The sequence below is a fragment of the Cnephaeus nilssonii genome (genome assembly GCF_951640355.1).
Source record: "Cnephaeus nilssonii genome assembly, chromosome: 9".
NCBI classification, from domain to species: domain Eukaryota; kingdom Metazoa; phylum Chordata; class Mammalia; order Chiroptera; family Vespertilionidae; genus Cnephaeus; species Cnephaeus nilssonii.
Window position 1 is genome coordinate 10,730,182 of NC_137080.1, and position 18,106 is coordinate 10,748,287.

Consider the following 18,106-nt stretch of genomic DNA (forward strand, 5'->3'; position numbering starts at 1 on the left):
AAGCTGCAGAGACTTATAAGTGAAGTGGGCAGGGTCACGCCCATATCCACAAGTGCAGGCACACCAATTCTACTGCCCCGTTTGATGTTGCCCTACCTAGCCCACTTTCTCACTGAAAAGCCTAATGATGTGTCTCACATGTATTGCCTGAATCAGAGATGTAGATTAACACACATTATAGAAATGTGAACGCCCCTGAGGGAATTAAGCCAATCAGCCATTGCTCATTAATGTGAATTAAAACACTGAGTAGCCAGAAAAGGCTCCCCATTAATAATTTTTGAGTTAATGAAGAGGGGCTACAATATGGGAGGATCAAAGCAATTTCCATAATGTTTTAAGGCCACCTTTGGCAAATTGGACCTGTACTGAGGCCTGGCCCCATCATGTGCGTGTTTTTTCCTTAGAAAATGATGTGCAAGATCCTCTGGGCTCACCAGGACCACCCCCAGGTCTAGAGACTTCTCTCGCAGAATGCACGGAGAAGCCTCCTATTCATTCTCCTGAGGACAGAAATCGGAGCAACCATGAGGTTATAAAAAGAAGAAAGGAAACAAACATCTCAAAATAAAAGTATGGGAATAAAAGTTGGCTTTTTTTTTTTTATCCTCACCCTAGGATATGATGTTTTTATTTATTTTTTTCATTGATTCTAGAGAGAGAGGAAGTGAGAGGGAGAGAGAGACATATGGATAGGTTGCCTCCTGCATGTGCCCCCACTGGGGATCAAGCCCGAAACCCAGGCTTGTGCCCTGACCCGGAACTCAAAATAACAATGGCTTCAACAAAACGAAAGTGCAAACAAGTCCAGAAATAGGCAATCCAGGGTTCATGAGCCATCTCCAGCTCCCATCAGGGACCTATTGGAGCGTTTTGTTCTACCCAGCATGTGGCTTCCATTGTAAAGGTCACCTCACGATTCAAGGTGGCCCTGGGAGTTCCAGCCATTACGTTTATGTTCCAGCTGGCAACAGGGGAAAGCAAAAGAGGGAAAGAAAACTTCCTCCCAGCAGCGTGGGTTCTTTTTAAACGGTGTTCCAAAAATGCCTCAATCCTCTTCTTAGAGGTCTTTGGCCAAACGACGGTCACCTGACTACGGTCAGTTGTAAGGGAGGACCAGTAAATAGAGATTTCAGCTGGGTACATTGCTGCCACCCGAAACTCAGGATGCTATTCCTGAAGTAAGAAAGGACAGGCAACTATCACGTGGCGATCGGCAGTCCCTGCCAGTCCTCCTTCCTGCTCCCAGCCTTCCCCTCTACATTGTACCGTTTCTCTCACAGCAGCCAGAATGTAATTCCTCTGCTCGCACCTTGTCAGTGGGTCTTGACGTACTTAAAGTAAAAGCCAAAGTCCTTCTGGTGCTCTCCAAGGCTCCACTGTCAATCTGACCTCATCTCCTGTCTCTTTTCCCTTCTCATCCTGCCCCATTGTACATCAGACAGACAAAACTTGCCCCTCCATCAGGGCCTTTGCATCTGTGGTCTCCTGTGCCTGCGAAGTTCTTTTCCCATATTTCCCCAGGGCTTGTCCTGTGACTTCCTTCCAGTTTCTGTCCAATGTTATCTCGTCAAAAGACTCTCCCCTGACTACTCCATACGTAGTGCATGCCCGCACCTACATTCTTTATTCCCTTGGCCATCTTTCATTTTCTCCATAGAACCTGCCACAACCTGAAATGTTAGCAATTTTTGTTTGATGTGTGTCTCTCCTCACTAGGAAACAAGCATCATGAGAGCCATGATTTTGTCTCGTTCCTTCACTGCTTTTTCCCCAGCACCTAGGACAATGCTGAAAGGTAGTTATCACTCAAGGGATCAAATCTCATTGCTCTGTGACTCAAGGTGGCCCTGCATCTTGCGAGAGCATTCAATGATCATCGAAGGGATTTTTTGACGTTAAAATATATATTTATTAAAAGAAAATGAATGAATCCTTCACCCACTCCATGAACCCTAGTCTAATTAGAAAATCAGCTAATCCCTGTGTTATAAGAGCCTCAAAAATGTAAAAGGAATATGAGTCCAGGGGTTTGCCTGGTGTTAGCATTCACCTTTGCAGAAATGTCCTATTGTCAGGATTGTTGCTCATTTCAGGGACTGAGGCACTCACTCTCCTGGAAAACCAAGCTCTCTCAGCTGCAGAAGATCACCAAGGCTGTGTTCAAACCCTCTTCTTCTACTGCGTGGCTAAAAGTAGGGCTGTTCCAGGAAAGTGTTTCAGTTGGGTGCCCATATTGCAATGATGGTAAATCACAAACCACCCTGATCTGTTTCTCTGCCTGGGAATTGCGAGTCAGGTGAGAGAACAGGTTTTAATATAAAGATTAAAACATCACTTGTTTCCAGTCTCGTGGATCCCTGGTCATTGTGTCTATGGGAACTTGGCCTTAGGTTCTCTGTACGCTCCCCAGAGTGCATCCTAAACAGACCTACCCGCAAGAACAAGAGGTGCTCTCCACCCATGCACCCGCGTTACCCCGCCCCCTCTCTTAAGGAGACAAGATGTATAAATAAGCAAGCAAGCAAAGAAAGAAAGCATTAAACAAAGGACTTTTAAATCTTAAATGTTTTGTAATAAGTAACAATTAACTAAACTATTGGCTAAAATTACTATGTTCCTAGCATCTTTACATGAATTAAGCCTTTTAATCCTCACAACAACCTCATGCTGTAGGCACTGTTATTTTCCTCATTTTACACATGAGGAAATAGACTATAAGGATAATGGATATCAACTAAGGGAAACCTAGTGAGGGAAGACTTCCTAGAAGAGATGGTACATGAGCTGGATTGTAGGATGAGTAGTATTTAGTTGCCCAGAGGGAATTCCAAGTACTGAGAACTGACTGAGAAAGAGTGCAGATGCGTGTCTGGTAGACAAGGGTTAGCCTGCCCAGAGATGCATCATTGCTAAGAATGGGGGGACTCCAACCACAGGAACCAACTGGAGTTTTTCCAGAGGTTCTTTAAAGATTCGCCCCTTTGTGCCAGTGCCTGTCAGCCTCTTAGCTCTTAGGCAAGGGTTAAGCAGAAATCCTTGATTCTATTTTAATTAAATGGATGCTGCGGAGAAGACAATATTAATATAGGGAGTACACAAAAGACAGACATGGCTTAGATTTTTGCAGGGAAAAACCACTGATCCAAAATGATACTGTTAAGGGCAGACACTGTTTCATAGTCCTAACGTAACACAGAGCAAGTTTAATTGCTGCAACTTGGTGGAAAGTGAGGGCCCACAACAGGTATTTTTCTTTCTACAGTGAATTTTCTTTAAAAGTCTTTGTTTAGTCTACATAAAAAGTCTAAAATCATTCAGTTGGTTTACAACTAAAGACAAAAACCTTCTTAATAGTGAATGTTGAACTTAATAGATAAGAACTGTGTCACTTTTACAGTGTAGATTGCTGTTTGGTCCGTACTTTTAAAGCTCTTGGAAGCAGAAATGAGCACTAACTTTAGAGTCGATTGTCTGTCTGATTTATTTTTCACCATGCTCTTATGAGGTTCTAAATTGCATCTAATTATATGCTTATATTTTTCCACATAAAAATTCTTGACTATACTCTTAATCTATGTTAATAGAGTTTAAAGTCAATATACCCTTTCAATCATGCAATAAGTATGCATTTAGCACTATTAGGTGCCTACCACTCTGCTCATTGCCACAAAGCAGAACAGAGAAGTGTAGGACCAGCTGTTCAGCCCTCAGAGAGTTTGCTCTTTGCCAGGGTTGTCATAGTGAAAAAATTCGACAACAATGCGAGGCAGTATGTAATTAATGCTAAACTGTTTGTTACACACTAACAAAATAAAGCCATTCCAATCTTTAGAGAAATCAAATATTCAAGGCATCTCCAAAAGAAATGCCTCTTCTTTAATTTATAAAACTGTCTTCTAAATCTTTGTCCTTTGAGTGTGGAAGTGATTTTTAGATTTGTGAGTTACTCATAAGCAAGTCTGATGAATAAAGTAGACGATGAAATTGGTAATTATTTTTGGTCCAAGAGTGATGTGACTCTGAAGTCATGGTGATGATTTCCTTGTACTTTAAGTTGATTGTATCTGATGCACATTATTGGTGGGATGGAAGCCAGATGTCAGGCCAGGGAGATGGAGGGGTCTGCAAGGGACAGGAACAGCCTGGGAAAGTGGAAATTTACATGAGGCCTCTAAAGTCATTATTTCCATAACGAGTTGAATAATGCTTTTTTAAATGAACTTCGTGTAATGCTATGTTACTGGTCTATTATAAAATATGCCTGTTGCTTTTCCTGCTGTTAAGCACAAATATGAATTCCAATATATTCATTTATCACAAAATACATTTTTGCCTTTAATTAGATCAGTGATTTGATTGACTCATCTGCCTTGCTGAAAAGAAAGTAATAGAATGTTTTTTTAATTACTAATCCAAATGAGTGTTGTCACCTTCAAATTGATATTTGTTTAAATCCCAAATATATTGTTTAAGATAAAATTTAAAAATGACACTTTATTTCCTATAACTGACCACATCTTACTCCAATGTCCCATTCCCTCAAGTGTGTGGGTTAGAGATGGTGGGAATTGATCTAGCACAGCCTCTTCTGGTTGGAAACGATCTCTTTCCGGTTACACTGGGTGCAATCAGTCACTTTGGGATCAGTACTCCGTCAAATTCAAGGCGCAAACTCCCTGCAAAGGCCCCCCTCTTCCTGGCTGAGAGGGTTTCATGTTGGGAACATGTAGTTCTTCCAGAGGGAGGCGCAGGTGCTGTGGCTCACAGACTGTCTCCGATGCCCTGTGACTTCGACTGCTGCAGCCCCCAACAGGTGACATCCCCATCTGCTCTCTGCTTCTCATTGGTGTGGCTCCTCGCTTAGGGCCTGGATGGAACTGGATGTGAACAAAACCAGCTCCATCTCTGTGTCCTGGATTTCATTTTTAAGTGTCATGCCTGACCTTCGAACAACCTCACTGTCCTTAGCAAGTGTATCAAAGCCTTCCAGTTGCTGATTATCGGAGTGCCTTAAAATGTAGCCATAAATGTTTTGTTAGTAATGGCCAGAATGGCATCACAACTGGTAATGTCAGTTGTATATCGAACTGGCAATAGTATGGGTTATAAACAATCTCATCTATCACGAGACCGCCAAGAGGTATGGCCCCTGACACTGCTGCATTCTTTGTCCCTTTGTCTTCTCAATCACTAGTACCTGAGTTATACTATAAAGAAGTACAGTAACTGGAATCTAAGGCATTGATAGAAGAGAGCAAAGGGAAGCAAAAAAAAAAGAGGAAGGAAGGAAGGAAGGAAGGAAGGAAGGAAGGAAGGAAGGAAGGAAGGAAGGAAGGAAGGAAGGAAGGGAGGGAGGGGAGGAAGTGCAATTGGGGGGTTACCCTGGTATATGTGGCAGAAGTGAACTGAAAGCAGTCAGGAGCTGGTAACATTTGTCCTTTCCGGAACAGTCTCTTGAAAGCCTACCTGACTAAATTATGCAACCTACGATTACATTTGCATGGAAGGACAGTACAAACCAGACATTCAGTGACCAACAAGTTGTTGCTTATATCTAAACTCTATGCAATGACATGACTTATGAAAACTTAACTTTTAACTTATATTTAAGGACAAATGTATTTAAACTCAAAAGTTGCCCTGCACGGCTGTTCCCTAGGACTGGCCACTATGATATCATTGGCCACCTAAAGGCTCTATTAGAAATTGCTTAGTATTTTCTCTATTTTTTACAAATTCGAACATACCTCTGGTATAGATAGAGTGAAAGGGAAAATGTTCACCAGTTGCTTTCTTGTTATTTTTAGTTGCCTTTTACTCAGGCATGTACCCACAGAATTGTATCTCTGGCCAACCTTAATTCCTCATTTCCAAGATCCTTGTCAATTCACAATGCTAAGCTGGTACTTTCCTCATTTTAAAGGTCACTATTTGGTGTTAATGTGTAAGAGCCGGAATTGATATAGAAATGATATCCTTTTTTTCTCCCTTCTTAACCATGTCATTAGTTCTTGTTCAATGGGCATGGCACATACCTTCCTGTCTTCTTAGAGAAAAATATTGCTCAAGCTTTGCAAAGTACTTTAGAACAATTTTTTGAACAACAGCCAAACACTGAGCTGTGAAACTGGAGAGTCAGCTCTCCAGTCAAAAATCTTTATAGAATAAAGATCGTCAAGGTCATTTTAATAGATTGTTTAAGAAAATAATAGAGCTGGAAATATAATATTCCAGCTCTGCAAATTACTAGCTTTCTGACCTAGGGCCAAATACTTGTCCTCCTAGTACCTCAGTTTTCACTTCTGTAAAGAATGGATAATAAGGACTGCACTCCTGGGCTCACATGGCTCTTGGATGAGACTTACCTGGTAGGAGACAAACATCACCAGCTAGCTGCCTTTCTCTCTGTGGTACTTGCAGTGGAGTGATCTAAGAAATTATCCTACCTAGGGAAACTGGACTTCAGAATTTATAGTAGGGAAAAACATTTTTAAAGAACAGACAATTTGGAGGAAGAATCATGGGTCCTGGACTTACCTGGGAAGTATGTGATCTTTGGCAAGTCACCTGAGTATGCTCTGAGTCTCATTGTCATATCCGTAAGATGTAGTAAAGCACCTAGCATTCAGTGATGAAATTGAATACATTTTTACAGTGCTGGATACATGTAAGTTGGAAAACAAAAGATTCTTTTTAGAGCACAGTGAATGAGATAAAAAGAAGCAGGAGATGAAACTAGAGAGAAAAATGCCAGGTCATAAAAGTCCTTTCAAGGTAAAGGATTTCAATGTTATTGTAGGTGTGATGGGAAGCCTTCAGACGAATCAGAGAGGACTTAACCTCTCTGATTATTTTTAAATATTGATCTTGCTGCTATTTGAAGAACTGGATATAGGTTTAAGGATGGTATCAATTGATAAATGATGGTGGCTTCAATTTCAACAATGGTGGAGGTGGTGAGAAGTGGTCTAATGTGGAGAGTGTGTGTGCATGTGTGTGTGCTGGGTTGGCTATAGAATGGCTATAGAAACATTTTTTTAGATGATCTGCTATGTAGGGGAGCAGAGAAATAGTTGGGAAGTCTCTCTTTGTCTGTCTCTCTGTCACTCTCTCTGTCTCCATTTCCCCCTCTTTCTTTTTTAAAGGTGGGAGGTATTAGAGTTAGTGTGATGATGGGGATACTCAAGTAGAAAGGGATAAATGGTGATGCAAGAAAGACAGGACGGATCCAGAATTAAGTGGAGAGTTTGACTTGTAATAGGAGCAAAGACACTTTGACCATTAAGAAAGGGCGCACATGTTTGAAATTTACTGATGAAGAAATAAAGAAAGTCTTGTGTGGTAGTATCTATTTTATCAATGAAATATGAGGCAGCTGAGAGTGAAGATGTGGACAAGGGGAGAGGTAGGAGGTTTGAAAAAAGAGAGCATGCTGTGGCATGATTGTTTCAGAGAGTGAAAAACACACATTGGAAGAATTGCGATAAGATTGCTGAGTGACTTTGAGATCATTGGAATGGATGGTTCTGAATTTAAAGTGAGTCTAGTCGGCACCAGTGTTGTGTTTTCCTGTGGCCCAGTTCAGTTATTTATATGCAGGTGCTGAGTAGGTGTTTAGTTGTGCTTAATCTTAGCTGGAGTTTTACTAGAGAAATGGAGAGAAGGCAGTGGTGTTAGTGTCTTTGCAAAGGAGGAGTATGATGTTGGACCCTGGAATCTAAACCAAGTGAGAAGAAAAATAATCAAATGAGGAGAACACTAATGCAGGTTTTGTGGGCCTAAAATTGATACAACTCGGGGGTCCCTCTTAAAGACAAGAATACAAAGTTAGGACTGCAGAATTGGGTAGAAGAGTTCATATTTAGAATGACAAACGTAATTATAAGAAATTATGAATTTTATAAAGCTTATTGTGTTGGTTAATTTTATGTGTTGACTTTATTGGCTAAAAGATGCCAAGCAGGCAAAAATGTTATTTCTGGACATGTCTAAAGGTGTTTCCTGATGAGATTAGCATTTGAATTGGTGAACTGAGTAAAGCAGATGGCTCTCTCCATCATGGATGAGCATCATCCAATTTGTGGAGGAACTGAATAGAACAAAAAGATGGAGAAAGGGCAAATTCGCTATCTCTCTGCTTGAAGTGAGAGAGCATCTTGTCCTATATATATATGGCATATGGCATATTGGTTCTATTTCTCTAGGTAACCCTGACTAATATACTGGTAATTCCATAAACATAACATCCAGAGAATTTACACAATATTTTTATGAATTCACCACCTGAAATACCACCATGATATTATTTTTCTTACATATTTTGGTTGCATAACCTTTAATCACCTCTTCATGTGACTACAATTTTGTAATACTTTGCTTCCTGTGCAGAAAATAGAAAGATAATTCAGCCCTTTCTCTAACATGGATGACTAAAAAACGTTTTTTGGCATCTGAGATACAAAAATCATGTGACATCACACACAGACACCCTGGCTCTTTGTAGTACAGCTACAGGTTTCTCCTCTACTACTGCAGGAATTTTGATAAATTCTAGTTTATATAATTCCCATCATAAAAGAAAAAACTCTGCAGGCCTTTCTTCTATGCATTGCATTATCAAGAATATTCATGACAGGTGAGAACTCCAATTTGGTCAGGCATACGTGAGAATCAAAGGCAGCCCTGACACAATTTTATACAACAGGCTTCCCTACAGGGTTTCTTACTACCTGCAGGATGCAGGGATGGGCCCTGTGGCACAAGGTTGTCAACCGATGGTCAATGGTGCCAATTCAATGCCAACAGGAACCCCCACTTTGCGGTGCAGTGAAGAAGGAAACTTTATTCTGTGTAAAACAGCTCAATCGTGATTCAGCTCGGCTGTGAGAACAGCACAGCTGTGAGGCAGCCCTGGGGCCAGGCCCCTCTCCTGCTAGACAGCTCTGCTCCTCTCCTCAATGGTCTGCTCTGCTCTGCTCCTTGCCTTTCTGCTATGTACTGCGCTGGATTGCTTCTCTCTGCTTTGGCTTCCTTCATTCTGAGCCAGTCATCTCAGGTCTGTGCTGTTCTAGCTAGACATCTCTGGTGTTTCAGCTCAGCCAGGGAAGCGCAGTCTTCAGTGGAAGGAAGAGTGTGGCCCCCAGAGTTAGAAAGCTGGTTTATATGGATAGAAGTCCCTGCCTCTGGTCCCTGATTGGTATGTCTTCATGCAAATGAGGACTCCAAATCCTTACAGTTTGATTGGTCCAAAAGGCACTGTCCTGACTGGACAAAATAGAGCCACCCTGAGTGGTCCACGTTGTGCAGCTCCAACTGGATGGGGAAAGCCTCAGTCCTATGGGTTGAAATAGGATTCCAGGAATTCCTTTATTATAAGGGCTGGCTCAGATGGCAGAACACAGTGCAGGCAGGCAGTTCAGTTTGTATGAGAGGGCCCTGTGCAGAAATGGCTGCTAGGCTCTGTTTTCTTTGGTTTTTGTTTTTCATTTTAGCCCATTTAGCCACCGGAAGCCCTTCTTAGTAGGTGTCTTCTTTCTCAGTGTTCACATTTTGTGCCACACGGTCATGTAACAATTGTCTCCTTGTCATGACACAAGAGGAGATGATGTTCAGGCAGTAGGCGGAATCCTGAAGCCATTACTACACTAGCACAGCTAGCGATTATGTGACTATACTCAGAGTTGACTGTAAACCCTGTATCCCAACGAAATCCAATATAAATGTACTTCTCCCAAAAGCTTTTCCCTTAGCCGTAGTCTAAAAATACCCACAGCCACTCAACACCATGTTACTGAAAGGGAAGTGTGATAGCAGGCAAGACAGAGTGAACGGGAGGTCACTTTTTTCGCTATTGTTAAACATCTAACAGCTTCTCTTCAAGTGTCTGGGTTATGTCCTTTGCTCATTTTTCTCTAGAAGTGACTGTCATTTTCCCTATTGATTTTTTAAGTGTTATCAATCTTAACACTTTGGCTTGTTATATTTTAAGACATGTAGAATGGTCCAAGAGTCACTCTAAGAACTTACTCACCACAAAAACATGTGACCATGTGAGTACTTTGCTAGAGCTGTTTCCAGAACTTGCCAAGGGCTGTGCTGGGGTGGGGCCCTGAAACAGGCTTCATTAGCCTTTTGAGAAATTTGTCTCTGGCTCAGACCGAGAGAACAGAGGTACCGGTGAAATGTTTAAAGATTGCTGTCCCTACTGAGAAATCAGTCCCTCCATAGCTCCCTTTGCTTCCCCAGTTGTCCCTTATCTTTCCCTTCTGGTCACAGTATGACCAGGGTGGCTTGTGTGGTGGTTAGGGATGCAGGTGGGCACCTTGGGATTGACTAGAAAAGATAAATCCAGACCTCTGGGTCTGACACTTGGGCCGAAGATTTCTTTGAGACTTGATTTCTGCTTCATTATGGTCTTGGAGTTCCCTCTGCAGGGTATGAATGAGAAGAGAAATACCTTTAGGAAAAGAAAACTATACCAACACTTTACAATGTCATCCTGAACAACTGAACAAAGGAATTAAAATAGCTCATGGGTATTAGATTTCTCCCAAGGCGAACAGCCCTATATAGCAGTGAGTGCTGCGGGCCTGCCTTACTGCCTTAGTTGTCTGTCTCTAGGTGGACAGCCATTCCGTTTTGCTTTATGAGAATGTTAAAAACCTGCTTCTTGAGAAATGTCTGCATCACAGGTAGATTTGACACCCCCCCCTTCTCTCCCCCATTGGAATCTCCCCTTAAGTTTTTCCAGAAGGCTGGTTAACATGTAACTGTTTCTCTGGAACAGACCATTAACCAGGTTTAGTTTCTAAAGTCAATTTAGCAGTCTACTTATAGTACTGCTGAAATGTGAGGAAAAGACAGGTAAGTTTTGATGCTAACAGTCTAGAAAGCAAAGGGCAGTGAGATAATAGGAGGGTGTCAAGAAGAGCAGAAAACCAAGCACCTTTCACAATTTAACCTAGATCGAAATGTGAACCTTTATCTTCTCATATTGTCCTGTTAGCTGCTTGGGTGTTAGGTATAGGTTTAATATGATTCCAAATCTGCTTGCTTATGACTAAAGTGTCATTTTAATCCAGTTGTTAGGACCCAAACAATGTTGCTTGGATATATGAATGAAGTAAGTCTTGCCAGGATGTCACTCTTCTACATCTGTTGTCTTTGTAAAGTAGTCAACTGCCCAGCTGCGGAGGGCCCCTGCTGGGGGCCTATCGATAAGAACATTGTAGAGAAACAACGATGGCAGAGGGCATCTAGACTATAAATATTGAGCATTTGTGGGGACTATTTGGGAGTTTCAGTTTCCACCAGGTGACTCTTCGCTAACCTAACAATTTTCTAAAAACCCTTGGGGCATTGACAATAGATGTTGGTGGTGAGCCACCCAAAGGCTCAGTGAAAGAGATCTGCCCACCCACCAACTCTGACTTCTCGTTCCCAAGCAACGTGCTATAGCAACGGGAAATTTTACTTATGCAGGCAGCTGGAAATCAGCTCTTGGTTGAACACAGAACTTCCTGAGGGCCTGCTCTCCTGAGGGCCTCCCCACTATAAAGAGGTACATCTCATATTAAATTTGGAATTTATTCCTTCACTTCCCCTTACCTAGAACAATAGTATGATTAATCTATCATTTGTTTGGAGTATGTTATTTCTTTGTTTGGCTTAGTAAGAAGAGATAATATCCCATATGCTATTAGCTTGTGAAATTATTCTAATTCCCACAGTGAACCTGTGCTAAATAAATTGCTGGCAAATACAGAATCAGTCTCTGAGTATAATTTTGTTGCATCCCCAAAACAAAATCAAAACACTTGGGAAGGAATATTACTTACTAAATTAGGAATGTAAGAGGAAAAAAATTTAATTTGAAAATGTAAGCAACTCAGTTAAGGTAAAGCATCATTTAAATAACGTTTTTCTGAAGGAGGAACCAAGATGGCGGCAAAGTTAAACAACTAAACTGCCGCCTAGCACAACAATTTCAAAAATACAACTAAAAGACAAAACGTCTACCACCCAGAACCACGGGAAAGCTGGCTGAGTGGAAGATTTACAACTAAGGAGAGAAAGGAGCACAAACGCTGAAAAGTTGAGGTACAGAGGCACGCAAATCGGGCTGGTGGTGGGCGACTGGGCGCGCAGCTTTTCTTCAACCCGAAGGGAGACAAGCTCCCGATCACTCTGAAATCCAGTTTCTGGGGACACACGGGGGACCCAGACACCTGCGGGGAGAAGCTGGACTCTCGGCCATCGGGTCGGAAAGTGAGAGTGACTTTTTTGCAGAGGTGCACCCAGCAATCATTGTTTCCTGTGCTGGAGCGCAGGACGTAGGGACTTGGAAACATGGAAAGGCAGAGACGGCTGATGGCAGCCATCGCCGTTTGCCACGCCCTAGCCTAGTGACGCCCTGATACCCCGCCCCACACATTCTACAAACCCGCCCAGGCTCCGCACAGCAGCTTTTGCATATAAATGGCCTATTCTGTGGCAGCTTAACCAAATTAACTGCAGCTCCAGTCAGACTACTCCAAAATCGCCCAAGCAAAGAGGAGAAAACTGTAGTTCTTGCTGTAGCTCCTGCTGGGGGGCCTCAGACAGTAGCTGACCTGCACCCCATTGGAGATCCAGACACTAGTGTATCTAGTGAGACGACACCATATTTCAACCACTCTCATAAGGGACACATTCAAGAGGCAGATTCAGTGAGCACCAAAGCCCTACTGGAACAAGTCCTGCCCCATAAACGTGTCTCCAGCATAGCAATTCTTCCATTATAGACACAGCGGGTCCTCACAGCCAATTGGCCTGGAGGTCAATTCCGCCCAGTGACACCAACAACAATCAAGACTTAACTACAACAAGGCTGTACACACAGTCCACAAAGGGGTGCACCAAGAGTGTCCACCTCAGGTAACTGGGAGGCTAACCCGTTGAACCAATAGGACACCTAGTACACAAAGCTACCCAACCAACTCAGGGAAGCAGCGAAAATGTGGAGGCAAGGAAACAGATCCCAAACGAAAGAAATGGAGGAGAACAAACGAATGGACATAGAGTTCAAAACCACGGTTATAAGGTTTTTCAAGAATTTCATGGAAAAGGCCGATAAATTTAATGAGACCCTCGAGGATATGAAAAAGGACCAACTAGAAATTAAACATACACTGACTGAAATAAAAAATATTATACAGAGACCCAACAGCAGACTAGAGGAATGCAAGAATCAACTCAAAGATTCGGAATACAAAGAGGCAAAGGACACTCCTCCAGAGAAGCAAGAAGAGAAGAGAATTCAGAAAGTTGAAGATAGTGTAAGAAGCCTCTGGGACAACTTCAAGCGTACCAACATCAGAATTATGGGGGTGCCAAAAGAAGAGAGAGAGCAAGACGCTGAAAACCTATTTGAAGAAATAATGACAGAAAACTTCCCCCACCTGATGAAAGAAATAGACTTACAAGTCCAGGAAGCACACAGAACCCCAAACAAAAGGAATCCAAAGAGGATCACACCAAGACACATCATAATTAAAATGCCAAGGGCAAAAGACAAAGAGAGAATCTTACAAGCAGCAAGAGAAAAACAGTTAGTTACCTACAAGGGAGCACCCATACGATTATCAGCTGATTTCCCAACAGAAACTATGCAGGCCAGACGGGAGTGGCAAGAAATATTCAAAGTGATGAATAGCAAGAACCTACAACCAAGACTACTCTACCCAGCAAAGTTATCATTCAGAATTGAAGGGCAGATAAAGAGCTTCACAGATAAGAAAAAGCTAAAGGAGTTCATCACCACCAAAACAGTATTATATGAAATGCTGAAAGGTATTCTTTAAAAAGAGGAAAAAAGAAGAAAAAAGTAAAGATAAAAATTATGAACAACAAATACATACCTATCAACAAGTGAATCTAAAAGTCAAGTGAATTAAAAATCTGAGGAACAGAATAAACTGGTGAACATATTAGAATCAGAGGCATAGAATGGGACTGGATTAATAATTCTCAGGGGGAAAGGGGTGTCTGTGTGGGGGGTACGGGAAGAGACTGGACAAAAATCATACACCTATGGATAAGGACAGCAGGGGGAAGGTAAGGGTAGAGGGGGGGTGGGAACCGGGTGGTGGGGAGATATGGGGGGAAAAAGGAGAAACAATTGTAACAATCTGAACAATAAAGATTTATTAAATTTTTAAAAATCCTATCTAATAATAGAGTAATATACAAATCAACCATCACTCCTAGAAAAAATGGCGGCCCCCATAGCCACAAGATGGCAGCACCCAGTCCGCTCAGCTCTGCTGCTGGAGTGTCCAGCCTGTCGGCAGGAGCAGCGAAGCTGGATCCGCCTCCGGAGGGGTTTTTGATCCGCCCCCAGACACGACAGTCAGAGCCTGGACAGCAGGGCATGGCAGCTTCCACGGCAGCGGAGAAGCCCCAGGCCCTGCAAACAGAGCCGGGCCGGGACAGCAGGGCATGGAGGCTTCCCTGGCAGCGGGGCAGCCCCAGGCCCTGCAGACAGAGCCCGGACAGCAGGGAATGGCGGCTTTCACAGCAGCGGGGAAGTATCAGGCCCTGCAAACAGAGCCAGTTGACCTGGACATCAGGGCATGAGGCTTCGGCAGCAGCGGGGAAGCCCCAGGCCCTGCAAACAGAGCCTGGACAGCAGGGCATGGAGGCTTCCTTAGTGTGTCAGTGTCCTCAAAGCCCACAGGCCTGGCAGACAGAGCACACTGCAGGGCATTGGGGCTTCCTTCACATGGTGCCTGGGGAGGCCAGCAGAAAGCAGAGAGCAGGGCATGGGGGCTTCATCTCCATGGCTTCAGCGAAACCTCCAGGCCCGCAGAGAGCAGAGAACCACGGGGAGTGGGCCTAAGTCATCAGTAGGACATCCCCTGAGAGCTCCTGGATTGTAGAGGGTGCAGGTTGGGCTGAGGGACCCCCGTGCATGAATTTCATGCACCGGGCCTCTAGTAAATAAATAAATAAATAAATAAATAAATAAATAAATAAATAACGTTTTTCTTGTATCTGGTGGGGGGGGGGGGGGTAAGGGGGGAGACAAACCTAAAATCCCCCACTGCCCAATTAGCATATGTAGAAACACTAGACAGTAGAAACTAAAGTATATGACCAAATAAAAAAGAAAGGTTCCCTCTCACCCCAAATTATACTTCAGAAAATGGACAATTATATTCCATCCTTACTAATATGTTATTTAGAACCAAATACTATCTTGAGGAAGTCATATAGTCTGGAAAGTGGCTTAATCAGTGTTCATTTGCCAAGCTAACAGAATAGGTGGGAAGCCAAAGAATTGTTTTCAGTTCAATTGAGGTATAATTTGCATATCATAAAATTCACCTACTTTAATTGTGCATTTTGGTAAGGTTTAGTACATTTATATTGTCTGGCAATACAGTAATGGATTAGACCAATTCCATTATCCCAAAATGTTACTAACCCCTGGTGCCACCCACCCCAGCACCAGGCAACCACTTATTTGCTTTCTATCACCAAGTTTTGCTTCTGTAGATGTACAAATAGAATCATGCAATGTACTCTCTTTCCTTGTTCCTTTGACTCACAGAAGGTTTTTGAGATTTACCCATGTTATTGCATCTAGTAGTTTTGTACTTAATTTCTTATTGGGATAAAATATACCATTTAATCATAAATATGCCATTGTAACCATTTTTATTGTGTTTGTGACATTGTGATTAATTATAAGAATATGTATTTGGTCTTTGTCCCAGTGTCTGGCACAGAGCTCCTAAAACTGAATTTCCTGAATGAGGAGAACAATGAATGTCTTTTGTTGTGTTAATGAGATGACTTTTGGAAAGCCCCTAAATCTTCTAAGAATGAGGGCTGGGTGCAAGTGATTGGAGGGGTAGAATTTTCAATCCCCCATCTGACCTCCAGGGAGTAGGGAGGGGCTGGAGGATGAATTTATTGCTGATGGCCAATGATTTAATCACTTGTGCCTAAATAATGAGGCCTCACCAAAAAAAAAAAAAGATCTTAAAGGACAGATTTGGAGAGCTTCCAGGGTAAAGGTGAGGAGATTTGAGGGAGAGTGGCATACTTGGAGAATATGCCTTGTCCCATGTTTGCATCTCTTCATCTGGCTATTAAATCATATCTACACTAATAAAAGAATAAGATGCAATGGACCGTACCTTCACAACACCCACCAGCCAATCAGGAGTGAGTATGCAAATTAACCCAACAAAGGTGGCAGGTTAATTTGCATATACAGGTGCTAAGTGGGCCAGGGGTGGGGAGAGACGCTTGCGTCATTGTCGCCATGGAGACGATGCAGGCATTCCGCACCACCCCAGCAGCTCCGGGCCTCTGGGCAGCGTGGGAAGGCAGAAAGGTGGCTCCAGGCTGGAGCAAAAAGGCGGTACTGGCAGCCAGGGTAAGGAAGGCCCATTCTTGCACGAATCTTCATGCATCAGGCCTCTAGTCTTTTAATATTGTTTGTAAGAGCTGGTAATCTAATGAGTAAACCGATTTCCCCAGTCCTGCTAGCTCTCTCCCAAATTAATCAAACCCAAGGAGGGTGTATGAGAACCTCTGATCTATAGCCATTCATTGGCCAGAAGCACAGGGGATAAAAGGATGTCCCTGGTTTCACAGAGGCTGAGGGGTCTTAGAAGTCTTGGTTCACAGAGTCCTTTTTCCTTCACACATGATGAGCCTTGGGTCTTTGTGCCAATATATTTCTGGAAGTCCCAGCCCAACAGCCCTTTGCACATGTGTGGGCAAGTGAGGACTTCTGAATCTACACCTTTCAGGCCCACAGTTTGAAGTGGAGCTGCATATGTGTCTAAGGTTCATGACATTATGTAGCTGTTTTGAATACATTGGGCATCTGCTTTCAAGTACAACTTTAGAAAGTTATTAACAGAAAAAGCAGACATTTCCCTAAGTTGTTAACACACATTAATTTTGTGGTTTCAAAATTGAAACCTGATCAAAAAAGCCTTCTAGGTTTAGGCTCCCAAAATGTAGATTAAATAACCTATTTTTCAATGTAAAATGCTTATAAAATGGAATTCTCTTTGGATGGGAACTAAATCTTAACAAAGCTGTATTTTGATGAATGATGTTTCAATTATTTAATAAATGAAAATTTTAATTCTCACTAAAATATATAGAGTTTTTAATTAAAAGCATTCACTAGAATGTTTTTAAAATAAAACTAAGTACATTGTTTGGTATAAAATATTTTCAAGTTTCCATGTGTCTCTTTTAATTTTTTCTAAGCACAAACCCAGTTAAAGGATTTATAAGTTGCAAAGTTGCATTTTGATGAATTATTAATGATGTTATAAATCTGATTTTCTCAATGTTTGTGTTTCTTGTCAAAATAGTTTTTGAGGTATTAAAGAGAAAGAAAGAGAAAGAGACTCTGGTTTCCTAATTTGCTGTCCTCATTTTTCCCTTTTAGTTATCCTAACTCTGGTTTTTATATCACTAGAATAAGATGCAAAAAGTTTTAAGAAATCATAATAGTTTTTATAAAAATATTTTCTTATTCAAATTTTAAAATATTATATTAATAAAAAGTTATTTTAATAACTTGCCTTCTATTTCCTATATTCTTAGGACTATATCCATGTTAGTATTAAAATTTATAAGACTACACTGTACATGTATTCTCTCAAATATTTGAGAGATTATTTTCCATAAAAATGTGAGAATTGCCAGACTACTTCTATTTTATTCCTTAAACACTCACTTCTATCAATGCCTACCACAAACGTTCATGGGACCCCTCTTATGCCAGTGCCAGGAATACAAGGTCAAATAATCCTGGCTCCTCATCAGTTGCTTGAAGGCTTTGTATACTGTCTGTTTTTAATTTGGCATCTTGATATGCTTTTCATTAAAAAACAACAAAGGACAAATTAAATTACTTAATCTTAGTATTTTCATTTCTGCAAGGAAATTTTTAAATTTAATTTCTGTTTAAACTATTCTGCTTCTCTTCCCTTATCAAACCACACATTCTTCTGATCTTTATATTTTCATCAAGATGTGGTAATAGAAAATACATTCTAATCGAAGTAAAAATGGTTCAATCATTCAT